The following is a 27,720-nucleotide window of genomic DNA, read 5'->3' as shown; positions in this document are numbered from 1 at the left end:
TTTTTTGGTTTGTTTTTAATTTTTATTGCAGTATAGTTGATTCACAATGTTATGTTAGTTTCACTTGTACAGCAAAGTGACTCAGTTGTACACATACATGTATCCACTCTTTTTTAAGATTACTTTTTCATATAGGCCATTGGCAGAGAATTGAGTAGAGTTCCCTGTGCTATGCTGTAGATTCTTATTAGTTATCGATGTTATGTATAGTAGTATGTATATGTCAATCGCCATCTCCTAGTTTATCATCCCCTGCTTTCCCCCTGGTTTGTTTTCTACATCTGTGACTCTATTTCTGTTTTGTAAGTAAGTTCATTTGTACCATTTTTTAAGATTCAATATATAAGCAATATCATGTATTTGTCTTTCTCTCTCTGACCACTCAGCTGACGATTTCTAGGTCTATTCATATTGCTGCAAGGGGCGTTATTTTGCTCTTTTGCATGGGTGAGTAGTATTTCATTGTACATGTGCACCATATCTTCTCCATCCATCCCTCTGCTGATGGACATTTAGTCTGCTTCTGTGTCCTGGGTATTGCAAACAGTGCTGAAGTGAACGTTGGGTTCACTTATCTTTTTGAATTGTGGTTTTCTCTGGGTATATGTCTAGGAATGGGATTGCTGGGTCATATGTAGCTCTGTTTTTAGTGTTTTGCAGGGGTCCCCAACCTATTTGGCATCAGGGACTGGTTTCATGGAAGACAATTTTTCCAGACTTGGGTGGATGGGATGGATTTGGGATGATTCAGATGCATTACATTTATTGTGCTTTTTATTTTTATTATTGTTACATCAGCTTCACCTCAGATCCTCAGGCATTAGATCCTGGAGGTTGAGGACCCCTGTTTTAAGGAATCTCCATACTGCTCTCCAAGTGGTTGTACCAATTTACAGTAATCAGAGTTTTAACTAGTGCTTCAGGTGACTCTATTGCACGCTAAGGTTTCAGAACCAGGGACTAGACCTTGCTAATTAGCATGAATCAGTAAGGACTCTTGGATCAAATTAGTTGGCTGATAATTTGATTCAAAGGGTTTGATCTAGTCAGTTTCTATTGAGACAGTGGGGAAGGCTGGCAGGGTATAGCCCTGGTTGAGGGGTGTCTGGTAAGAAGGCTGCCCAGAAAGGTCAGTGCCAGGTATGTGTGTGAAATGAAGAGCTCTGATCAGCCATGAACACATGGTTTCTTCCTCATTTGAAAAGCCATGTTCTACCAAAAGAGAGCCCAAGCCACCCAAGGGCTTTCAACAGCTGCTCCTGGATTTGGTGAGAACTAAACCCTGGACACCATGTTAAAATTTAGCTTTTAGAGCCCCACACCAACAAATTCTGGTTCTTTGGGTATGCGGTGGGCACCAGGAAATAACATTTTAAACAGGTACCTACAGTGATGCCAATGTAAGTGATGTGTAAACCAAGCTCTGAAAAACATTGGTTTTATGGGCTGCTATATTGTGGCTTTGTGAGACCAACTTGTGAGACTTTCAGATTTTAACCCTGGTTCAGCTTCAGAAGGTCTAGGCTCCTCCATGGGTGTATAGGTAGCAAACTCAGATCACCATGTGCAAAGTCACTGGCCAAGCTCTTTATCCCAGTGCCTGTTTCCAAAGAGAGAATTTTGTTGTCAGCAAGAAGCTTCTTTGTTTCAGGTCTCCCCAGCCCTGTCACTGCACTTCAGTCTGACTTTGAAATGTCATTCTGGTGTCCCCGCCCTTGCTTAGGAAACTTTGCTCTATGCAAAATCCAATTTGCTTCACTTGAGCCTAACTTCTTGTGACTGAAGTCAGAAGCAACACTTGGAAGAGGCTCCTTCTGAACAGAAATACAAAGCGCTGCACATATTTGGCCTCCAGGCGGCGCCAGCCTTTTGGAAAAGGAGGCTGTTTATGTAACAGATTGGCAGTTTCAGCGGCTGTGTAAATGTCATTCTTTAAAAATAAAGATGAAACTCTCAGTTAACTCAAACAGGAGCAAATTAAAAAGTAGAGTGAAACATCTATTTCATGAACACAATTCATTTGCTGTCTCTGGTACTTCAAAATGATACCTTTTCTCCAAATGATAACTGGCACCCTCCCACTGGCTTTAGCTAGGCAGTGACAAAACAACAGATCAATTCACTCACTTCAGTGAAGGAGAAAAATTCAGTCAGTTAGGATGGGCTTCATGTAACTCAAACGCCTGGAGACTGAATCCTTTATATGCAACCAAACTTACAGGCAGAGCTGTAACGAAACTGAAACGAAACAGGTGTTAAGCTTGACCCCAAAAACGTAATAAAGAAGTTTTGTGTTGAGTCTCAGTTGTTTTTAAACCCAAGGTATGATTATTTTTCTTTGTGAACTCATCAAGAGGGTCCTTGAAATATCAATCTTCAATCATTTTATAACATATAAAGTCTATAACATACAGTCATCTCATTTTGAGGGCTTTGTGTCCCGTGTGCAAAATCTCAACCTTAACTTCAAAATGGAATTACTTGGGAAGCTTTTAAAATATTCCAAGGTTCAGGCACATATCCCAAACCAATTATGTAAGGATCTGGAGTTGGGACCCAGGCAACAGTCCTTTTTTAAGTTCCTGAGATGACATAATGTGAAGCCAGCCCTTGCTGTTTGCAGAAATTTTCTCTGGAGTTCAGACCCTACTCCTTCGGGCTGGGTGCAGGGACCAATCTCTAATACTCATACTGCTTCTCCCCATTTCTCTTTTCCTTGGGTCTGGTCCAAACCTCATGCAGACCAATCCCTGGTGGCTCACCATCTCCGGTGTCTTATGCACATCATCCAGACATGTCTGAAGTCCAATGGTGGCTGCCCCTTGACTACGAGCTTGTGAACTCACCACATAAGTGACTGGTAGATAGGAAAGATAGATCATAGGTTGTCTAGTATGATGATTCCCGATTCCAGTCCAATGCTTATCCTGAATTAGAATAGCTCAGGGAGCTTGTTAAAATACGTATTTCTGTGCTTAAACTCAGAAAGCCCCATTCAGTTTGTCAGGAGAAAGACCTGGAAAGCTGTATTTTAACAAGCTAAGCTTCTGGGAGAAACTGATCTAAGTCCAACACTTCCAATACATAGAGGTAACAGAATCTCAGAGGATGTAACTTATTCAGGGTCACTTGGCTAGTTAGGAGAAGGTTAGAATCAAGTGTCCTGACTACTATGAAAAGAAGTCATGCTAGGAGAAATACAAGTTTTGCTTTTTAAAAATATGTTTAAAAATCAATGAATTTTCTTTCCAACCTTACCAGTTAGATATTCCAGAAAGAGCAAAGTCTTCCAAAGTCAGATCTGTGTTCTAGCTCCTGCTTAGCAACACATTAGCTGTGTGGTTTGAGGCAAGTGTTTTCATCTCTTTGAGTCCTAATTTCCTTATCTTTCAATTGGGTGTTACTTGTCTCATAGGGTTTTGTGAGCTTAAATGACATAATGTTGCAGTGGAGAGGACTTATTTTGAATGCGAATGAGAAACTGTTTAGAAACTCCTAAAATGAGGCCAGGGAGAGGATTTTACAATGAGTTAGAGCCAGAGAAATATTGTTTCTGCTGCTTTTGTGATCCTACTTTAACAGCATGCGTGGCCTACAGATAGTGAATAGATGTGGAAATGGAGGCCCAGCAAGGTGGAGTGACTTGCTCAAGATCATGTAGTCCATTGCTTATTGCTTTCAGACACAGGTCTTCTGACTTATAAAGAAATCACTGCTCTTTCTCCTACATCTCCTTGTCACCAAGGGAATTTCTTCCAGTCAGTAAGTTTTTACATTAGATGATCATAGTACTGTGTTGCCTACCTGAATTTCTTAGAAGTAGATACAGACACCAAAGATAGGATGAGGGAAGGATTGCTCAGCCCACTAACCTTATCCTTCTGAATCTGGTTCAGTGGTGGAAGGGAACTTAGGGCACTTTACCAAAGGACAAGGGATCCAGGGAAGGACCCCTTGGATCCTTCTAGGATACATAGGTCTAAACAGATTCTCATGAGGGTTCAGACCTTACCCTAAGCAATGTTGAAAATGCTCACCATTTAGCCCTGGGCTATCTGGGGCCCTGCAGGAGAGACGCTAGATGGAAACTAGGTCAGTGCCTTTCTCAGGGCTAGTGAGGTGGGGCTAGACCTTGGAATCATCACATTCTGTCTGGTCTCCACACCTGAAAGCCTTGTCAACACAGGAAGAACATGGAATTGAGATGACACTACAATTTGAGCAAAAATCCTTTGCTGAGTAGTGTTGCTAAATCCTTATGAGTGATGGAGAATTTGCTGGAACTGAATTGTTTCATTTATCTATATATAGCTAATCGATCAAATTCACAGCTTAATTGGCTTAGAGCTTCATTTCACTTTGTGATATAGATTTTGATCATCACCGAAGGTATTTCTTATGTTTGTAATTTGTTTTAATTATGGCACTGGGGCATTCAGTAAAAATAGGTGGAAAGGGGTGTTTCTTCTGAGAGCCCTTCTCATTTTAGTTGTAGGTTGATGCGAATGGGCATGACTGCCCAGGTCACATGTCAAATGTGCCCATAGCCACACTTTGAAACTTTGAAAGTCAGAAGTAGAAAAGGGCTATGAATACTGCCCCACGCCACCTCTCATGCAGATAAACTTCTATAGTGTCTGTGTGCTCAAGAATGAATGCTGTGTCTCTTAAAGGCAGTGGTGTGGCTGAGGGAGTGAGAAAGTGAAAGGAGAGGGCAGGCAAAGCAGCCTGGGGACGGCGAGCAGCCTGGGCCCACTTCTTACTGGGCCAGGTGAGGCTGTTTGGTATTCACCTAGGTAACCCGTTGCCAGGAGGATGACAATAACTTCCCCATGACAACACTGGAGCAAGGTCCCTGGCATTGCAGACAGGGCCAAAAAAGTCTGCCCTTCATCAGGCCTGCTGTTTAATGACCATGCGTTTGTGCTGCAATCATTTTCATTTCCGGAAGGGTGGAGAGGGCAGAGGGCACTCACCAGCTTTCCAGCCTCTCCAACCATCAGCTCCTTGTTTTTACAGTTACTTGTTTTGAGCTGGTTCTATGCTCTCTTTTTAAAATTTGTATAAGGACTGAATGCTATATCCAGAAAGCTCCTTTAGAAACAGAAGATTTACAACCTGCTTGGGAATTTCCCTAATACAGATGACCTTTCATTGTCCCCTGACTCAATTTCTTCACCTGTAAAAGAATCAATTCCCATTTCCCCAATTTGACTGAACTATATCACACTGCTGAGTCACACTTGCTGTAATGGTCTTGAAATTCAAATTCAAACCCCCTAAATTGTTACATTAGCATATTGCCTCATGAAGAAGTCACTGTTGTTTCTAAGTGCTTAATCCTCTAACAGTAAATCTTGTCCTTCTCTTTCCTTAGAAGGTCAGCAGAACAGATATGGTGGCAGCATTCCAGGTAAAATTTGAGGAATCCAAGAAATTCTCAAAGAAAAATGGTTTTCTCTTTGATGTTGCCTGAAATTCCACTTTTTTGTAAAGCATTGCTTGAACTTTAAAAGAATATAATTTTTCTTGGAAGGATATCATCAATCAGGTGTAACACTCGGCAGTGATGGGGAATCAAAACAGAGGAAAAAGAAACTTCCTATCTCATTGCATTGCAGTTATGGCTATGAGCACCTCTTCCTCAAAGTTCTGAGGGAAGTTAATAGCATGACTTGAAAACAGGGTCTCATAGTCAGGTTCATTTGGGAAACATTGTATTAAATCAACTCAAACAGGTCTCTTTTCTACAGGTCTTTGTCAGGGACTTTAATGTTTAAATGCACAGTATGAATCTCCTTACTGTGCGAGATTTCTCTAGCAAACCATGTTTTTTCCCACAGAGCAGAAGGCTGTTGTTTGAAAGACTGAATTTGAGAAGATACATCAGAGCAGTGTTGAAAGGTCTTTGATAAAGGTATTGTTCTGTCACTCTTTACTGCTTAGAAAATGTTAGAAATCTCTCCCAGTCTCCTATGGTATTATTTGCTCATTCTTTAGGAAATAAAAGTCAATTTTTAAGAAAAAGGTTAAATAATGAGAATAACAATTATCTTTCTCATAAAGTTGTTATGAGAACTGAAGGGGATATCCCAGATAAGGCATCTGTCACAGAGTAGACAATGTTATAAAGGTTAACAAGGAGTTGAAAAAACTAACATAGACCAGAGAGTCCCTAGTGTTATAACAGTAAAGACTGTAAACAAAGAGCAATGCATTGCCCATCCCAGGAAAATTGATACCACCATGTATAAGGTTCAGAATGCTGCTGCTGCAGCTAAGTCGCTTCTGTTGTGTCTGATTCTGTGTGATCCCATAGACAGCAGCCCACCAGGCTCCCCTGTCCCTGGGATTCTCCAGGTAAGAACACTGGAGTGGGTTGCCATTTCCTTCTCCAATGCATGAAAGTGAAAAGTGAAAGTGAAGAGTCGCTCAGTCGTGTCCGACCCTCAGCGACCCCATGGACTGCAGCCTTCCAGGCTCCTCGGTCCATGGGATTTTCCAGGCAAGAGTACTGGAGTGGGGTGCCATTGCCTTCTCTGAAGGTTCAGAATACATAGCCTCTAAAACCTAATAGACATTCAATGCCTTTACTGAATGGATGGATGGGTAGATGAATGCCTAAATCTGCATTTATACTGAAAGCAATCTGCATCAATAGGGGCCCCATGAGGATGGCTCTTGCATTAGTTACAGTGACTCAAAAGATTATAGCAGTTTCTTTCTACCTTATCTAATAGCCCAAAGGTGGATGGGCTGTCTAGGGTGGGTAGACTGCTTTCTACCTCAGGAAATCATCCAGAGACCCAGGTGGGCTGGTCTGCCCTGCTATCTTCAATATGGTGCTTTCATCTCTGGGCACAAAGCTGCTATAGTTATCCCTGTTCTCAGCGACTAGGGCAGAGGAAGAAGGAAGACAAGAGTAAATGGTTTGTTAAAAATTAGTTTATGGACCAGAACATAACCACGAGACTAGACTCAGCTACAAGGAAGGCAGGGATGTAAGTCTTCAGCTAGACAGCCATGTACTCAGCTAAAACTGGGGTGTTGGTGGTTTTATTATCACTAAGAAGAAGAGTAATAGTGGATATTGAAGCTCAGTTAGCAGTCTCTAACTGAGCTCCAAAATCACTGCAGATGGTGACTGCAGCCATGAAATTAAAAGACACTTGCTCCTTGGAAAAAAAGCTGTGACCAACCTAAACAGCATATTAAAAAGCAGAGACATTACTTTGCCAACAAAGGTCTTTCTAGTCAAAGCTATGGTTTTACTAGTAGTCATGTATGGATGTGAGAGTTGGACTAGAAAGAAAGCTGAGCACCGAAAAACTGATGCTTTTGAACTGTGGTGTTGGAGAAGACTCTTGAGAGTCCCTTGAACTGCAAAGATATTCAACCAGTCAATCCTAAGGGAAATCAGTTCTGAATATTCACTGGAAGGACTGATGCTGAAGCTGAAACTCCAATACTTTGGTCACCTGATGTAAAGAACTGACTTATTTGAAAAGACCCTGATCCTGGGAGGGATTGGGGGCAGGAGGAAAAGGGGACAACAGAGGATGAGATGGTTGGATGACTCGATGGACTTGAGTTTGATTAAACTCTGGGAGTTGGTGATGGATAGAGAGGCCTGGCATGCTGCGGTACATGGGGTCACAAAAAGTAGGACACAACTGAGCAACTGAACTGAATTGAATAGCTCCCTGTATGCATGTAATTATTTAGTATCTTCTTCATTAGACTGTAAGCTCCATGAAGGCTGCAGTCCATAGGGTTGCAGAGTTGGACATGACTGAGTGACTGAACTGAACTAAATAGCAGCCTCTGTCTCAAAAACCTGCTCCAACTTGATGCCTAGGTCTAGGAAAGAAAGGTATAGTCAGTCAACATTGATCATTAAGGTCAAAGAGTTGATCCTATGGTATTCGGTTGGAGTATTTTCTTCCATTTCAGGGTTTTATGTAAAGAGATATAGGCAAGCTGGAGTGGGTTTGGAGGACTTCAGCCAGGATAGTTAGTGATGAGATGAGATTCCAAAGTATATGAAAAATATTTGGAGGAATTAAGTATATTTAATGGGGAAAAGATAAAATTTAGGGATAACAATAGTTCAGTTCAGTCGCTCAGTTGTGTCCAACTCTTTGCAACCCCATGAATCGCAGCACGCCAGGCCTCCCTGTTCATCACCATCTCCCGGAGTTCACTCAGACTCACGTCCATCGAGTCCGTGATGCCATCCAGCCATCTCATCCTCTGTCGTCCCCTTCTCCTCTGCCCCCAATCCCTCCCAGCATCAGAGTCTTTTCCAATGAGTCAACGCTTCTCATGAGGTGGCCAAAGTACTGGAGTTTCAGCTTTAGCATCATTCCTTCCAAAGAAATCCCAGGGCTGATCTCCTTCAGAATGGACTGGTTGGATCTCCTTGCAGTCCAAGGGACTCTCAAGAGTCTTTTCCAACACCACAGTTCAAAAGCATCAACTCTTCAGTGCTCAGCCTTCTTCACAGTCCAACTTTCACATCCATACATGACCACAGGAAAAACCATAGCCTTGACTAGACAGACCTTAGTTGGCAAAGTAATGTCTCTGCTTTTGAATATACTATCTAGGTTGGTCGTAACTTTTCTTCCAAGGAGTAAGCGTCTTTTAATTTCATGGCTGCAGTCACCATCTGCAGTGATTTTGGAGCTCAAAAAAATAAAGTCTGACACTGTTTCTACTGTTTCCCCATCTATTTCCCATGAAGTGATGGGACCGGATGCCATGATCTTCATTTTCTGAATGTTGAGCCAACTTTTTCACTCTCCTCTTTCACTTTCATCGAGAGGCTTTTTGGCTCCTCTTCACTTTCTGCCATAATGGTGGTGTCATCTGCATATCTGAGGTTATTGATATTTCTCCCGGCAATCTTGATTCCAGCTTGTGTTTCTTCCAGTCCAGCATTTCTCGTGATGTACTCTGCATATAAGTTAAATAAGCAGGGTGACAATATACAGCCTTGACATACTCCTTTTCCTATTTGGAACCAGTCTGTTGTTCCATGTCCAGTTCTAACTGTTGCTTCCTACCTGCATACAGACTTCTCAAGAAGCAGGTTAGGTGGTCTGGTATTCCCATCTCTTTCAGAATTTTCCACAGTTGATTGTGATCCACACAGTCAAAGGCTTTGGCATAGTCAATAAAGCAGAAATAGATGTTTTTCTGGAATTCTCTTGCCTTTTCCATGATCCAGCGGATGTTGGCAATTTGATCTCTGGTTCCTCTGCCTTTTCTAAAACCAGCTTGAACATCAGGAAGTTCACGCTTCACATATTGCTGAAGCCTGGCTTGGAGAATTTTGAGCATTACTTTACTAGCATGTGAGATGAGTGCAATTGTGCGGTAGTTTGAGCATTCTTTGGCAGTGCCTTTCTTTGGAATTGGAATGAAAACTGACCTTTTCCAGTCCTATGGCAACTGCTGAGTTTTCCAAATGTGCTGGCATATTGAGTGCAGCACTTTCACAGCATCATCTTTCAGGATTTGAAACAGCTCAACTGGAATTCCATCACCTCCACTAGCTTTGTTCTTAGTGATGCTTTCTAAGGCCCACTTGACTTCACGTTCCAAGGTGTCTGGCTCTAGATTAGTTATCACATCATCATGATTATCTGGGTCGTGAAGATCTTTTTTGTACAGTTCTTCCATGTATTCTTGCCACCTCTTCTTAATATCTTCTGCTTCTGTGAGGTCCATACCATTTCTGTCCTTTATCGAGCCCATCTTTGCATGAAATGTTCCCTTGGTATCTCTCATTTTCTTTTTTTTTTTCTCTCATTTTCTTGAAGAGATCTCTAGTCTTTCCCATTTTGTTGTTTTCCTCTATTTCTCTGCATTGATCACTGAAGAAGGCTTTCTTGTCTCTTCTTTGGAACTCTGCATTCAGATGCTTATATCTTTCCTTTTCTCCTTTGCTTTTTGCTTCTCTTCTTTTCACAGCTATTTGTAAGGCCTCCCCAGACAGCCATTTTGCTTTTTTGCATTTCTTTTCCATGGGGATGGTCTTGATCCCTGTCTCCTGTACAGTGTCACGAACCTCATTCCATAGCTCATCAGGCACTCTATCTATCAGATCTAGGCCCTTAAATCTATTTCTCACTTCCACTGTATAATCATAAGAGATTTGATTTAGGTCATACCTGAATGGTTTAGCGGTTTTCCCTGCTTTCTTCAATTTCAGTCTGAATTTGGTAATAAGGAGTTCATGATCTGAGCCACAGTCAGCTCCTGGTCTTGTTTTTGTTGACTGTATAGAGCTTCTCCATTTTTGGCTGCAAAGAATATAATCAATCTGATTTCGGTGTTGACCATCTGGTGATGTCCATGTGTAGAGTCTTCTCTTGTGTTGTTGGAAGAGGGTGTTTGTTATGACCAGTGCATTTTCTTGGCAAAACTCTATTAGTCTTTGCCCTGCTTCATTCTGCATTCCAAGGCCAAATTTGCCTGTTACTCCAGGTGTTTCTTGACTTCCTACTTTTGCATTCCAGTCCCCTATAATGAAAAGGACATCTTTTTTGGGTGTTAGTTCTAAACGGTCTTGTAGGTCTTCATAAGACCTACAGCTTCAGCTTCAGCTTCTTCAGCATTACTGGTTGGGGCATAGACTTGGATAACTGTGATATTGAATGGTTTGCCTTGGAGACGAACAGAGATCATTCTGTCGTTTTTGAGATTGCATCCAAGTACTGCATTTCAGACTCTTTTGTTGACCATGATGGCTACTCCAGTTCTTCTGAGGGATTCCTGCCCACAGTAGTAGATATAACGGTCATCTGAGTTAAATTCACCCATTCCAGTCCATTTTAGTTCACTGATTCCTAGAATGTCGACGTTCACCCTTGCCATCTCTTGTTTGACCACATCCAATTTGCCTTGATTCATGGACCTGACATTCCAGGTTCCTATGCAATATTGCTCTTTACAGCATCGGATCTTGCTTCTATCACCAGTCACATCCACAACTGGGTATTGTTTTTGCTTTGGCTCCATCCCTTCCTTCTTTCTGGAGTTATTTCTCCACTGATCTCCAGTAGCATATTGGGCACCTACTGACCTGGGGAATTCCTCTTTTGGTATCCTATCATTTTGCCTTTTCATACTGTTCATGGGGTTCTCAAGGCAAGAATACTGAAGTGGCTTGCCATTCCCTTCTCCAGTGGACCACGCTCTGTCAGACCTCTCCACCATGACCCACCCATCTTGGGTTGCCCTGCAGGCATGGCTTGGTTTCATTGAGTTAGACAAGGCTGTGGTCCTAGTGTGATTAGATTGACTAGTTTTCTGTGAGTATGGTATCAGTGTGTCAACAATATACCTGTCTTTAAATGCATAACCACTCCAAAGTTGAAGAATGGTTAGAATTTTTCTGTGTGGCTCTAAGAGATAAAAGACAGGGGCTCAGAATTTAGTCCCAGATGCTCTCCCTCCCAGGCTCTTGCACCACTTTACAGCTCAGCCATTTTGAATATCTTTGTGCTCCTGTAGTGAATCATATTTCTGTCACTTCTGAGCCATTGTTCACATCTAGAACACTCTTCTTTAATGTCTCTCTTCCCACCAGATCTTCATTGGACCATTTCCTGCTTGTCTTTCAGGTCTCACCTTAGACATTTCAAACTTTGGGAAATGTTGCTTAACACCCAAATCTGTGTTTGGTGTCTAACTTTTATTTTCCTATGGCATCCTAGATTTCCTCATCATAACCCATTATCTTCTATCAATATTATGTAATTGTGGGACTTACCACCAACCACTCCCACTCAAGTGCAGGCTCAGGAGACTTCCCTGCCACTCAGTCATTTCTCTGGATGTCAAGATGCCTTCTATTTCAAGCTATTTCAAGGGGCTAGTGAATGTTCTGATCTGTTGAAAAGGGAGAATGAAGTTCAGTAATGGTAGTTTGAATGATAGTTATAGTGGATTGAATAGTATCACTCAAAAACGTGCAACTTAGAATGTGACCTTATTTGGAAATAGAGTCTTTACTGGTATAATTAGTTGAGATGAAACCATACTGGATTTGTTATTATTGTTGTTTAGCCACTTCAGTCATGTTTGATTCTTAGTGACCCCATGGACTGTAGCCCACCAGGCTCCTCTGTCCAGGGGCTTCTCCAGGCAAGAATACTGGAATGAGTTGCCATGCCCTTCTCCAGGAGATCTCCTAATCCAGGGATCGAGCTCACGTCTCCTGCTTGGCAAGTGAATTCTTTACTGCTGAGCCACCTGGGAAGCTCTCCTACTAGATTAGATGGGCCCCAAATCCAGAGAAGGCAATGGCAACCCACTCTAGTACTCTTGACTGGAAAATCTCATGGATGGAGGAGCCTGGTAGGCTGTAGTCCATGGGGTCACTAGGAGTCGGACATGACTGAGCGACTTCACTTTCACTTTTCACTTTCATACATTGGAGAAGGAAATAGCAACCCACTCCAGTATTCTTGCATGGAGAATCCCAGGGATGGGGGAGCCTTGTGGGCTATGTCTATGGTGTGATGTGTCTATGGGGTCACACAGAGTCAGACACGACTGAAGAGACTTAGCAAATCCAATGACTGGTGGTGTTCTCATAAGAAGAGGAGAGGACTCAGAGAGACACACGCAGAGAAGAAGGCCATGTGAAGATGGAGGCAGAGATTAAGGTTATGTTCCCAAAAGCCAAGGAATGCCTCAGGCCTCTAGAGGCTAAAAAAGGTAAGGAAGTTTCTTTCCCAAGAGTCTTTAGGGGGAGCATTGGCCTTCTGATACCTTAACTACAAAGTGTAAGAATTAATTTTTGTTGTTTTAAACCACCCCACTTGCAGTAATTTGTCATGGTAGCCCCAAGAAACTAATACAGATCACCCATGGAATGGGCCTTTCTTCTAGACCATCTTATGGTGACCTGACATAGCAGTCAGTAGTGGGTACTAACCACACAGCAGTGGGAAAAGCAGCTTATGTTATCCTTCCCATGAGTGACACGCAGCAGCTTGCTGAAATGGCAATAGGTGATCTGTATGCATGAGCTTAGCTCCCTCCTGGCTCCCCTGATGCTTTTGGTGTGCAATAATGAAAAGTTTCTCAATGTTGACTCCACTTTTTCCAAATGATCCTGAGTCCAATTCCTCTTCTCAGCAAGTGCCACCCTTTCCCAGGTGTAGCCTTCTACTTCATCTCTAGCTTGTTTCCCAGTCCAGGTGGAGATAATTTAGTTTCTCTCAGTCCTTAGACTGGGATCTATTTCCAATCCACTGTCAAATGTCTAAACACAACTCTAATGGTTTTCCAAGTGTCCCTGGATCAGTAGCAACAGTGTTACCTACTCTGTAAGGTTTTAACAGTGTCAGTACTCAGACCTATTGAATTAGAAATTGTGGGTGAGTACCAGCAATCTGAGCACCGAAGAATTGGTGCTTTTGAACTGTGGTGTTGGAGAAGACTCTTGAGAGTCCCTTGGACTGCAAGGAGATCCAAGCAATCCATTCTGAAGGAGATCAGTCCTGGGTGTTCTTTGGAAGGAATGATGCTAAAGCTGAAACTCCAGTACTCTGGCCCCCTCATGCGAAGAGTTGACTCATTGGAAAAGACCCTGATGCTGGGAGGAATTGGGGGCAGGAGGAGAAGGGGACGACAGAGGATGAGATGGCTGGATGGCATCACTGACTTGATGGACGTGAGTTTGAGTAAACTCCGGGAGTTGGTGATGGACAGGGAGGCCTGGCGTGCTGCAATTCATGGGGTCACAAAGAGCTGGACACGACTGAGTGACTGAACTGAACTGAATTGAACTGAACAAGCAACCTGTGTTTTCATAGGCCCTCCAGGTGATTCTGATGTACATTAAAGTTTGAGAACCACTGATGTCCACCTTGCTGTCTTGGGAAATAGCTCTTAGTTTTCAAGAGCCTTTTCTTCCCTTGGCAGAGTCTAGACTGTATGAATCAAAATTGTTTGGCTTTCAAACTATTGTTTCTTCTGTGAACCTACATTGAATATCCCCAAATTAAAGTTTTGACCAGATCTGTCTATTAGCATTTCTGCTGTAATACTCCTCATTTTCATCAAGGATGTGTAAAAATCTTTGACTGTTATTGAAGGAAATAACACCATTGGAAAAGGAAACCACAGAGATTAATTAAGCTCAGTATAATATCTCACTGTATTCATTTATTCATCTGTATTTCCATCAAGACTATAAGCTCTTGAGGACAGGGATTCTTCCTGTATTACCAGCACCTAGCTGTGGGGCTGGTCCCTTGTTGCACAGATGAAAAAAACTAATACTAAAGATTGAGTTTCTCATCACTGAAGGTGTTTAAACACAGAGTAGATGCTTCTGGCAGGGATACGGTATCAGATAGATGGCCAGACAAGATGGATTTTAAAGTTCTCTGCCACCCTGGAATACTGTAATTCTTTGTTGTAGGACCCTGCAGAGCTAGAGATCAGTCCTTGGTACAATGTCTGCATATTTTTATTTATAAAATATGCTTTATAACCTCTTGATTTCTCAATGAGGTGGGTGGGGTTACAGTGACTGTTGCCTAGTTATAAGACAAACTGTGATGTGTTAGAAATACCCATTGGCAAGTATTTTACCATTCAGAGGTATTTTTCTTTTTCTTTTGCTATCACATTTGTAAATTTAGAGGATTATTCTGACTTTATTATTGAAACACTGATTATCAGAAATGAGCTAAGAGCCTCAGTGGTAAAAAAAGGAACTTTACACAAAAGTGTAAAGATACCCTGGCCAGTTTTATGCAGGCCTGGGGTCACAGGCTCAGAATGTTATTGCTGGAAGGGACCTCAGAGAATTTTTGGTTTATATTCAAGTAAGCTGAGGCCCACAGAGGTGGAAAACTTCTTGACCCCACACAGCTGTCCATGTAGACAGTATATTGGAGGAATGAAAAATGTTCAGGCCATTTAAATGTTAAAACTATAGCCTGCCAATAAGGCAGGATTTGAGAGTCTTATTCCTCACCATAAGCCTTTTGTGACAAATGCTGTTGGTATCTTACTTCACAAACTGTGGAGCCTAAGAGAAGAAGGCAGGGACTGCAACCTGTCAATGCTCTTGACGGCCTGAGAGCAGTAAGTGTCAGACTCCTGTTCTAACAGAGTAATAATACTAAACATTATTAGGTACTTACCATGGCAGGCACTGACCTAAGTTAAGTGCTCCATATGTTTCATGCTTTCCGTCCTCGCATTGCCTTCTATGATAAAAACAATTATTATCATCCTCATCTTACAGATGAGAACACTGAGGCATAGAAAGCTTGAGAATCTCATCCAAGCTAGCGATAGGCATAGCAGGATTCCAATGCAGGCCTTTCCAACCAGACATCAGGATGGCTCTCCTATAAACTACTCCTTAACCTACATGATCATGCTTGGGTTCAGGAAGACTTCATCTTTATCAACCCAGGGCTTGGCTCTTTTAGGTTTCCCTGCTTCACAGACGTTGGTCTGCCAGTGGGTCATGCTTTGGGCTGGGGCTACAGTTTGCCTGTCCACAGAATGGCCAGTGAGGGTCCCTAGATTGCACCCAATGTTGCCTGATTTACTGTGACATTCTGAGGTGTGAACACCTCTACCTGCTGCCACTTAGTGGGTGGAATGGGTCCCTGTCTGCTTTAGACAACTGGAACCCCAGGAGGAGCTGTGTCCAGATCATTATTTAAGGGCTACAGCATCATATGGGCTGCCTGGATGTCACCAGAGGAGGCCTGGAGAGGTCTTTGTCTCTTGCTCTAGTCTTCTTTAGATGCAAAGGGTGAGTCAGTCTTGGACCTCTGATCAGACTCTATGGAACATGACTTCCTGCTACAGAAGCCCTGAAGAAGCAGCATGCAAGGCTCTTGCCATCAGCAGACCATGTGACCAGAAGGCCATATGTGCTGGGCTACACTAGCATTGCCCTGATAACAGTGGTGAGTGAGGAGAGAGTGAATGACCCTGAAACATACCTAACATGAGTCAGGTGCACACGGATCCTTTCTTTCTACTTTCTTTTTGCCCAAAGTTTTTCTGAAGGCTCAGGTTTATGATGTGATTTTGGTGGAATCTGACTTGAACAGCTAAACATGAAACATTTGATTGCATTGGGCTTTGGCGTGTTGGTCACTGATCACAACCTCAAGTATACCAGGGGAAAATGGAAGATAGGAAGAAGTTAGGCCCAGGTTAGGGAAACTAATTGTCTCCCTAGAGATCATTTGTCACATAGGGCTGTTGCTTGTGCACAACATCAAGGGCATCATTGCCGTTGACTAAAAAGTGGATATGGTGTCTCCTCAAGTTGTGCAGTGTGGTGACTGTGATTGAGCCTTTGTTCAGTAAGTTTGAAAGACCTATCCATCCAAATTCACAAAGCAGAAAGTTCAGATTTATTTGTGACCTCTCCTTGTCTTTCACCCTTCATGTTGCCTGATTCTGCATCCAGTTCCAATTTTTTTTTTTTTTCCTCTACTAGACACCAGCTATGTGACCTATGTGGTCTAGTTACTAAGTCGTGTCCCACTCTTGTGACGCCATGGGCTGTAGCCCACCAGGCTCCTCTGTCCATGGGATTTCCCAGGCAAGAATACTGGAGTGGGTTGCCCTTTTCTTCCCCAGGGGATCTTGCTGACCCAGGGATTGAACCCAGGTCTCCTGCATTGCAGGCAGATTCTTTACCAACTGAGCCCACCAGGGAAGCCCTATAATTCAGCTCAATTCTGACACTATCTATGTGGAAATAGAGTTCAGATCCCACAGGTTGTCCTCCCACACACATTTCAGATGCCAGTCACAAGTCCAGGTATTTGCCTTAGTACCTGAATGACTAACTATAGATTAGAGGTTCCAATGACCTATTCTTTGGGTTCAATTATGAATAATTTGCTAAAGCAGCTCGCAGAACTTAGAGAAAGTTGCTTTCTAGATTCTTGTTTTAGTATAAAGGCATGTAACTTAGGAACAGCCATATGGAAGAAATGCACAGGGCAAGGTTTGGAGAAAGGGCAAGGAGTTTCCATGCACTCACATGTTCAGCAACCCACAGGCTCTCTGCACTCTGTCCTTTTGGGTGTTTGTGAAAGCTTCATTATGCAGGCATGATTGCTTATATCATTGGTCATTGGCAATTGATTCAACTTTCAGCTCTTCTTTCCTCCTCAGAGGCCTGGAGTGAGGCTGAAAGTTCTAATCCTCTAATCATATTGTTGGTTTTCTGGGCACCTTGTCCCCATTCTTGACTTTGCCGACTAAGGTCCATCTAGTCAAGGCTATAATTTTTCCAGTAGTCATGTATGGATGTGAGAGTTGGACTGTGAAGAAGTCTGAGCACCGAAGAATTGATGCTTTTGAGCTGTGGTATTGGAGAAGACTCTTGAGAGTCCCTTGGACTGCAAGGAGATCCAACCAGTCCATTCTGAAGGAGATCAGCCCTGGGATTTCTTTGGAAGGAATGATGCTAAAGCTGAAACTCCAGTACTTTGGCCACCTCATGCGAAGAGTTGACTCATTGGAAAAGACTTTGATGCTGGGAGGGATTGGGGACAGGAGGAGAAGGGGACGACCGAGGATGAGATGGCTGGATGGCATCACTGACTCGATGGACATGAATCTGAGTGAACTCTGGGAGTTGGTGATGGACAGGGAGGCCTGGTGTGCTGCAATTCATGGGGTCACAAAGATTCAGACACGACTGAACGACTGAACTGAACTGAACTGAGTCCCCATTCTTAGGTGCAGTCTAAAAGTCACTTCATTAAGATAACAAAAACACTGTTATTACTGTTATGACTTAAGAAATTCCAAGGAGTTTAGGAGTTATGTGCCAGGAAAGGGGTCAAAGACCAAGTATATATATTTTTTAAAAGATAAACTGAGCATATTAAATATTTTAAGAGTTTTATGTGAACAAAACTTGATTTGGGCAGTACCATACCAAAAGTGTTTAGGAATACTCTACCAGCAGAAGCTTGGGGAGAGGTTTCTTTTTAAAAATAATTATATTTATTTACTTTTAATTGATTGATGATTGTTTTACAAAATTGATTTGATTTTTGTTATACATCAAGATGAATTAACCATAGGTATACATATGCCCCTCTCTCTTGAATCTCCCTCCCACTTCCCACCTTTCCCATCCCTCTAGGTTATTACACAGCTCCAGTTTGAATTCCCTGAGTCATACAGCAAATTTCGATTGGCTATCTATTTTACAGATGTTAGTATAAATGTCATGCTACTCTCTCCATTCATCTCATCCCCCTGGGGAGAGATTTTTATAGTCAACATAGCATTAGTACCAAATCCGTCCAATGGCCTCCCTGTGAAATTAGTTTAACCATATCCCCCTTCTTTGTCATCTTCTCACACATGAGAGATTGATCACAAAATTGATATTAACTCTACTGTCAGTCACTATCAGAGTTAAGTTGTTCTTGTCTCATTGTGAAACTAAGGTTATTATGTCAGATCCATGGAGAATGGTTTTTGTTATTCATCTCATTGCCCATCCTGTTTGTTTTTCCAAGTGCAGTGAGACCATCTGATAGTAGTACTGTTGCTGGTTTGTTGCTGTTCAGTCACTCAGATGTGTCCAACTCCCTGTGACCCCATGGACTGTAGCACTCCAGGCTCCCCTGTTCTTCACTAGCTTCCAGAGTTTGCTCAAATTCATGTCCATTGAGTCAGTCACACTATCCAACCATCTCATCCTCTGCTGCCCCTTCTCCTTTTGCCTTCAGTCTTTCCCAGCATCAGGGTCTTTTCCAATGAGTTGGGTCTTGGCATCAGGTGGCCAAAGTATTGGAGTTTCAGCTTCAGCATCAGTCCTTCCAATGAATAGTCAAGACTGATTTTCTTTAGGATTGACTGGGTTTGAGCTCCTTGCAGTCCAAAGGATTCTAAGAGTCTTCTCCAGCACCACAGTTCAAAAGCATCAGTTCTTGGTTTTCAGCCTTCTTTATGGTCCAACTCTCACATTCATACAAGACTACTGGAAAACCATAGCTTTGACTATATGGACCTTTGTCAGCAGAGTGATGTCTTTGCTTTTTAATATGCTGTCTAGGTGTGGCATAGCTTTTCTTCCAAAGAGCAAGCGTCTTTTAATTTCATGGCTGCAATCACCATCCACAGTGATTTTGGAGCCCAAGAAAATAAAGTCTGTCACTGATTCCATTGCTTCCCATCTATTTGCCATGAAGTGATGGGACTGGAAGTCATAATCTTAGTTTTTTGAATGTTGAGTTACTTTCATCAAGAGGCTATTTAGTTCCTTTTCACTTTCTGCCATAGGGGTGGTGTCATCTTCATACCTGAGGTTGTTGATATTTCTCCCGGCAATCTTGATTCCAGCTTGTGCTTTATCCAGCTCAGCATTTCATATGATATACTCTGCATAGAAGTTAAATAGGCAGGGTAACAATATACAGCCTTGAGAGAACATAGTATACCAGGGAGACCACAATAACTATTGGGAGAGTGCCAATAGCCAGATATTTGAGAAAAGTAGAAGAATTCAGGATCCAGTTTGGTTTATAGATATATAACAACACCTCAAAGATAATAAGGAGAGCTAGAATATGATATCCACAAGACTGTGTTTTAATTTTTTGCTGAAATACTGTTTTTCCCTCTGTAATCACCTTCATTGCTTTTTAAAAAATGTATTACCTATCATCTTTTGTGTTTTGTTTATATTTAATTTAAATTTATTTATTTTTAATTTTTGGAGGATAATTGCTTTACAGTATTTTGTTGGTTTCAGCCATAGGTATAAAAATGTATCCTCCCTCTTGAACCTCCCTCCCACCTCCCATCCCACCCCACCAGCACCTGATCTGAACTCCCTGCATCATACAGAAAATTTCCACACGCTATCTAATTTAACCTATGGTAATATATACGTTTCAATGCTACTCTCTCAATTTGTCCTGCCGTCTCCTTCCCCCACTGTTTCCATAAGTCTGTTCTGTATGTCTGCATCTTCAATGCTGCCCTGCAAATAGGTTCATCAGTACCATCTTTCTAGATTCCAAGCTTGCTCAATAGTTCAGACTCTTTGCAACCCCATGTATTGTAGCCCACCAGGCTCCTCTGTCCCTGGGATTTCCCAGGCAAGAATACTAGAGTGGGTTTCCATTTCCTTCTCCAGGGATCACCTTCATTTCTAGTAAAGATAATCATAATAGTGAGACTAATTTGTTTGCAGAATAAGTTTAGTCTCATTAAACTTGACCTGATTATTTACATAAGAGAAGTAGGAATGGTCACTGGCCATATACACTCTGCTGGAACTTTTCACAAGGAATCTTAGATTGGACTTTTAAAGCCATCTCCAGGCCAAGAAGACAAGCCAAGGATTTACCATCAATCATTGCCTATAAGCAACAGTTAGAACTGGATATGGAACAACAGACTGGTTCCAAATCAGGAAAGAAGTATGTCAAGGCTGTATATTGTCACTCTGCTTATTTAACTTCTATGCAGAGTACATCATGAGAAATGCTGGGCTGGATGAAGCACAAGCTGAAATCAAGATTGCTGGGAGAAATATCAGTAACCTCAGATATACAGATGACACCAACTTATGGCAGAAAGTGACGAAGAACTAAAGAGCCTCTTGATGAAAGAGAAGGAGGAGAGTGAACAAGTTGGCTTAAAACTCAACATTCAGAAAACTAAGATCATGGCATCTGGCCCTATCACTTCATGGCAAATAGATGGGGAAATAATGGAAACAGTGACAGACTTTATTTCTGGGGCTTCAAAGTCACTGCAGATGGTGACTGCAGCCATGAAAGTAAAAGGCACTTGGTCCTTGGAAGAAAGCTTTGACCAACCTAGACAGCATATGAAAAAGCAGAAACATTACTTTGCCAACTAAAGTCCATTCTACTCAAAGCTATGGTTTTTCCAGTAGTCATGTATGGATGTGAGAGTTGAACTATAAAGAAACCTGAGCACCTAAGAGTTAATGCTTTTGAACTGTGGTGTTGGAGAAGACTCTTGAGAGTCCTTTGGACTGTAAGGAGATCCAACCAGTCAATCCTAAAGGAAATCAGTCCTGAATATTCATTGGAAGGACTGATGCTGAAGCTGAAATTCCAATCCTTTGGCTACCTGATGCGAAGAACTGAGTCATTTGAAAAGACCCTGATGCTGGGAAAGATTGAAGATAGGAGAAGGGGATGACAGAAGATGAGATGGTTAAATGGCATCACTGGCTCGATGGACATGAGGTTGAGCAGGCTGTGGGAATTGGTGATGGACAGGGAAGCCTGGCGTGCTGCAGTCCATGGGGTCTCAAAGAGTTGGACATGACTGAATAACTGAACTGAACTGATTGCCTAAATTACCTATAGATTTGGGTGAATTCTCCCTTTTGGAAGTATGCAAAATATCTTGAGGTGCCTGGGCATGCCGTGAAAGTGACCTTCCTTACTCATCTGGTAAAACTGCTGGTATTCTGTAAGCACAGTACTAGGGCAGTTTTCCCAAGAGGCTTTTATTGACTCCATAAAGTCAACTGTAGTTCCTTAAAACTGTATGGCCATATCTGATTTATCCACATTCTCAAATATTACATTCTAGTCAAAGCCTTTGTAATATAACCAGTGTTTCCAATTGTGTCCTGTTACAAGGAGAACAGGTTCTTATTGAACTTATGCATATAACTGTATTGCCATGAAAATAAGAATAGAGTTTCTGAATTATAGAGGGATCAGATAGGGAGAAAAAGATAAATATTTCATCTTTTTGACAAAAATGTGTTTTTACCAATTTGCTGAATAGCATAAAAGAGAAAAAGTTTTCATAAAATTTGAGAAAACAAAACAAAGAACCACAGTGTTTCAAACAAAGATCTTAAAAAGTATAATCATCCTCATCAGTTCATTTAGTCCCATGTAATTAATTCTTGTTAACCTTGTTCTTTTGTTACCAGTTTTATGAAGCCATGAGTTTCTCCATTAGAATTCTGCAAAGTCTTACTCAGTTCAGTGCTATGATTTGAAAGTTAACAGAAACCTCTATCTGTTAGAGTCCCTTCCATGATTCTCCTTAAAGATGAAGTACTTTTTCAGGAGCATTTCTGTAAAAGCTTCGGAGTGAAACAATGTAAATGATAAAAGACTTAAAAATGGCCATGGTTAAATATCTCATGAGAGTTCATTATAATGCTATTGACAAGAAAACTTGGTTATTTCTTTGACATACAACATTTTAAGATAATCACTAGAACTGCGAGTGATAACATTATCCTGGGACTTCTCAGGTGGTGCTAGTGGGATCCACCTGTCAGTGCAAGAGATGAAAGAGACATGGGGTTCAATCCCTGGTTGGAAAGATCCCCTGGCAGAGGGCATGGTGATCCATTCCAGTATTCTTGCCTGGAGAATCCCATGTACAGAGGAGCCTGGCAGGCTACAGTCCATAGGGTCACATACTAGGACATACCATATTTCTAGGACACTTAAATTGATATCATATATTCATACAAATCTAATGTAATTATTATTTCTTATTTGACAATGCTTCCCATGTATTATAGCATGTAAAATAAGCCTAATTAGTTCAATATCTCTTTTTGGATATTTGGAGATTTTCCAGGGGAAATTACTCCCAGGTCAAAAAGACTTCATTTAGAATTTGAAGTTTGCAAAAATATCAAAAGGTTTTGGCTAAATAGGATCACAGATCATTATGAAACAATATATTTAATTATCTATTTCTCCAAAGTGACAAAGATTTTAAAGTCAAATACAGAAGTTTACATAGTTGTGAACAAAACTTAGCTCTTTTAATATTGAGAAGACTCAGTTTTCTTTAAGTATTTAAAGACCTGATAAAGACAATATAAATCACAGGAAATTATTTTATTAAAACACAAAATCTTTGCTCTAGGTAGATTACTTAAAAGGTAAAGAAAAATCAGAATCTCTTATTATCAAGAGGAGAAAACTTTGTCATTTTAGCAGATAAAAGGAGAATTAAGTTTTAGTTTTACATAAGCATATTACTATAATAAAGTTTATTTTAAATATCCTTATAATAACAATTCAATTTTAAAAGAATTTATTTATTTTTAATTGAAAGACAATTGCTTTACAGAATTTTTTGTTTTCTGTATCAACCTAGAGGGGTGGGATGGGGAGGGAGATGGGAGGGAGATTCAAGAGGGAAGGGACATACCTATGGCTGATTCACATTGAAGTTTGACAGGTAACAATTCAATTTTAGCTAGTTTCACTACCCACGGTAAACTTTTATCTCTTTTTCTCTCTTCCCAACTTTCTATATCCATTTAGTTTAGTTCTTTGTCCTTTGTTCTCTTTTTTTCCCCATTCTGAAGTAATCAGCTTTATTTTAGAACAAAATTGCTTTCATTTCTCTTAACAGAAGTGCATCTCCATACCTCATAACCTTTTCTTAGCCAAAAACACATCTTACTTTCCTTGCATAGAGTTGTTTTCCTTATTATTCTAGTGGTTTTAATTACACATTAATTAGAATTCTCAATCCTTAGGAACCTTAATTTATAGTGAAAAATAAGAAGGAAGCAATTATGAACTGTCTTTTACCCCAGCAACAAACACATTCTTTATATGGCAAATTTATAAATACATATCATAATTTCTAGAAGCATATGCTCCCTCATAGCATCATTTTCCACTGAACACAAGCGTGTTTACTAACAGATCCAATTATCTTGAGTTCCTCTGTAATAACCCCAAAGCAGGTAGACCTATGTTCGGTAGTTAATATTTCAGTACTTTACCTTATTTTGGAGTGATCTACATATTCGATGAATATCCATCATTTAACCCTCCATTTCAGTATAACTTTAAGATTTCAAGTTACCAAAAAGATTTTGGAAACTATTTTAAAGTAAGTATACCATAAAGCATAATTGTTCTTTAAAAGTTCATTTATAAACTTTTATGTTACCTTAATCTATTAAATTTGCTTGTTCTTAACAATTATGCTTAAATTACTCATAAAAATTTTATACAATATTAAACAGCTCACCATTATCTTAAGATATATTTCTTGTTGACAAATTCTGTAACAGAGCCTGTTTTTTTAAATTTTAGTAACCTAAAGTAAGAGTATTACATTGAATGCTGATAACACCAAAGATATTCCTATTTTAATTAAACTAACAAACCTACGGGCTTCCCTGGTGGCTCAGATGGTTAAGAATCTGCTTGCAATGCAGGAGACCTGGGTTCGAACCTAAATGACCTTTTACTTACCGAAGATTATCCTAGATCATATGAAGTTGAAAAACATTTGCGTTAGTGTTTATATTTCTGAGAGTATACTTAATTTCTCAATTTATATGTGCGTGTTTGTGTTTCTTTTTTGTATGCTGCGCTACAGCCTACAGCTTGTGGGCTCTTAGTTCCTCTATCAGGGATTGACCAGGGCCCTCAGCAATGAAAGCTCCGAGTCCTAACCACTGGAGCACCAGGGAATTCCCCATGCTTATCATCAAGCCAGTTAAATAGAGCTCTCTAGAAACTAATCTTGCAATACTGTCCAGAGGTAGAAAAATATTATACGTCTGCTTTATATAAGAAAGGTGGAAGTCTCTCAGTCATTTCTGACTCTTTGCGACCCCGTGGATAGTCCATGGAATAGTTGACTCCAAATTGTATTTCTGTCAGATGACGTAAGTGTACTTTCTCAGTTGGCTTAAACTTTTACTAATGTTGTGGAGAAGATTTTTAAGATTTTTCATTTGTTTAGTTTCCAAATAGCATTTCCCCCACTTTTATTTTTCTCTTCTGATTTAGAATTACTTCCCTGAAGTTTGCTTTTCAAAGAGATGGTCCTCAATTCCAAGAGAAGACTGGGTAGAACATTTACATTTCAAAGACATAGGGAAATAATTCAGCTTCCTTCAAGAGGACTTTTGCTCCTAAATCTAGAATTTTACAATACCTTTAAGCCTTTTGAGATGAATAGAGGAAACTTGGGTTTGGTAAAATGGATAGGTGGGCTTTGAATTGTCTCTAGAGCAGCAGTTTGGTTCTTATAAAGACTTGATTTTTAAGACAAGTACAGTTATTTTTAATTCCTTAAAGAATTGGGTTGCTGCTTGAATGATATCAAGCCTGACCCATCCAACTGCCTTATCTCGCTTCTTTATGTCAAGGAGAAGTTCTTTTTAACTAATATGGAAGCCAAAGATCCCTATATTCTAGATTTAGAGCTATTTGCCTTTGAATGTTTTTTTTTTTTTTCCCTTCTGGGTACATAATTTCTTTTAGCTTAGGGGAAAAGGCCTTAAAAACAAAAGAACAAAAGCAAAACAAAACAAAACCAAAAAACTCTTCCTATCAGGCTCTGAATATTAGCTTCTGGTTTATCCAACTTTTGACCTTAGGATTACTTTAAAGAATCCTTTCAAATGTCTTGTAGGTTTTTCTGGCAGTACTGAGTAACACCATGGGCTTAAGAAGCATCCCTAAAGAGGTACAAAAGATACTGTTTTCTTAAATCCAGAGCCACTCCCCAAGATTGCTAAAGGAAAGAAAGACTTAGACGATTTCCCTGAGAGCTGGCAGCAGTGAGTAAGACCTTAGCCACAAATAGGGTGCCACCCACATTTCTGCCCGCAGCCTGATGGTTGCCAAGACAAGTTCTCATGACACGAAATGAGGCAAACAAGAAGGTAGTAGCTATCCCTGGGAGAGAAAGCACTGGCAACCAATGGCTACCTGAAAGCAGATTTACAAGTCACAATTCAAAGACCTTATTCTCAAAAAAATTTTTTCTGCCTGCCAATCTGATTGGAATGGAGAGGACAATGTGAAATTTTACCTTCTTCTCTTGACCAGGCACCATAGATAGAGATCTAGAAGGGCTGAGTTTGCTAAGAATTCTCACCCATTGCTAGCTTCTGCCAGTTTTTCCAGAATCCCATTTACAGGCTCTGCAGCAAGTGGGGGTGTTCCAGTGGGTCTCATCATGGGCACCAGAAACAGTAGAGGAGGAAAGGAAATTTCCCTCCACCTTCAGTTGGCTGAGACCCCATTTTCTCTATGCACCTCCTAAATAGTTGTTTATCTAGGTTGGAAGTTCTTCTCTGTGGCCACCGTAATTCAAAATTATCTTTGGTAAAGTTAACCTGCTTACTCAGCCTTAACACAAAATTTTATTCACCCGAGGCTTCACACTGATCTGCATCCAGTTGAAGTAGACTGGTTTCTAAGTTGAACCCAGTCTGACTCTGGCCAGTTTCTGGACCCAGTCTGGAAAAAGAAATGTTAAAATAAAGTCTGAAAGTTCAAAATGCAAAAACCTCACAGGTAGGAGAGAAGTACTTACCCAGCACCTCCAAAGGTGCAGCAAATTCAAGGGGCTCAGCAAGTAGCTTCCCCTGGTTGTTCATTTCTCCTGCGGACTGAGGGGACTTTCCTTCAGTTCCCTCTTCTGATGTCAAAACTGCCAAAAGAGAAATTGAAACATTAACATTTTTATGCATTTACTTGAGCAAAAATAGATTGAATCAGGCAGCACCAAACCAGAAGTGGTTAAGAGCACTAACGTAGTGGAAGCTTGGAGAGAGGATTTTTTAAGAGAAAAAGCAGAAGAAAAGTAAGGAAGTTACTGATTGGTGATAGCTTAAAGGCTAGTGGTTGTTCATAATTGAGTGTCCTTGGTGGTTTTAATTTTGTAACCTTGGAACATTTATAAGCTTAGATTTTGATTTGCTTATGTAGCTATGTCACCATAGCCTTAGAGTCACATCAGTCTAATGGCCTTCTTGTTTAATTAATTTAATGATTTCTTATTATAAATCACAATATCATAATGTCTGATTCATCCCAACATATATCTACCTAAATCTCACTGGAATATCCCTTGTCTCCTCATCTTTTGCAGCACTTCCCTATCCTCTCACTTTCATTGTCCCTTGCATGGATTACTGAAGTAGCCTCCTAACTGGTCTCCCCACATCTCTTTTGACCCTTTCAAAAAAAAAATGCAAATCTGATAATGACAGCTCAACCTCCTTTTCTCCCTTACTCTCACCCCCAACACAACTCTGGTGATTCTTCTTTGCTCTTAGGACAAAGACCACAGGTGTGAACCTGGCCCCAGGCTCTGCCCTCTGCCACCTTCCCAGGATCATCTTGCTCCTCTGCTCTCTCAACTTCACTGCTCTGTTCAGGTCCTAGAAACCTGCTCTTCTCTCTGCCTAAGACATTCCCTTCTCACTTCCACCCCCTGCATCATTAAAGGGAAAGTCGCTCAGTTGTGTCCGACTCTTTGCGACCCTCTGGACTATACAGTCCATGGAATTCTTCAGGCCAGAATACTGGAGTGAGTAGCCTTTCCCTTCTCCAGGGGATCTTCCCAACCCAGGGATCAAACCCAGGTCTCCCACATTGCAGGGGGTTCTTTACCAGTTGAGCCACTAGGGAAGCCCAAGAATACTGGAGTGAGTAGCCTATCCCTTCTCCAGCAGATCTTCCCGACCCGGGAATTGAACTGAGGTCTTCTGCATTGCAGGCAGATTCTTTACCAACTGAGCTATGAGGGAATCTCATTTATTTCTCACTCTTGGTTCATACCTCACTTGCAACGTGGATCAGATTATAACCTCCGTATGTGATTATTTGTTTTATGTCTTTCTCCCCCGTTTGACACTAAGCTATATATCTTTTTTAGTACCATACCCCCAGT

The 27,720-nt window shown here is 41.0% G+C and overlaps 1 long non-coding RNA gene across 2 annotated transcripts; it reads right to left on the bottom strand.

The window, feature by feature from the left end:
• LOC138432655 (uncharacterized) lies at positions 1 to 26,503 on the bottom strand. Of its 2 annotated transcripts, XR_011253934.1 has the most exons (5): positions 26,359 to 26,493; positions 19,338 to 19,416; positions 11,783 to 11,901; positions 2,128 to 2,238; positions 1 to 1,600 (listed from the first exon to the last, which is right to left on the bottom strand). It is a non-coding gene; the product is annotated as an uncharacterized lncRNA (long non-coding RNA). The 2 variants fall into 2 exon arrangements; XR_011253933.1 differs by lacking the exon at positions 19,338 to 19,416 and having other exon boundaries at positions 26,359 to 26,503.
• Positions 26,504 to 27,720: the final 1,217 nt, after the last annotated feature.

Source organism: Ovis canadensis, chromosome 2 (assembly GCF_042477335.2).
Source record: "Ovis canadensis isolate MfBH-ARS-UI-01 breed Bighorn chromosome 2, ARS-UI_OviCan_v2, whole genome shotgun sequence".
In the NCBI taxonomy this organism is placed as follows: domain Eukaryota; kingdom Metazoa; phylum Chordata; class Mammalia; order Artiodactyla; family Bovidae; genus Ovis; species Ovis canadensis.
The sequence above is the reverse complement of the archived record's forward strand: the minus strand, read 5'-3'. Positions and strand labels throughout refer to the sequence as shown.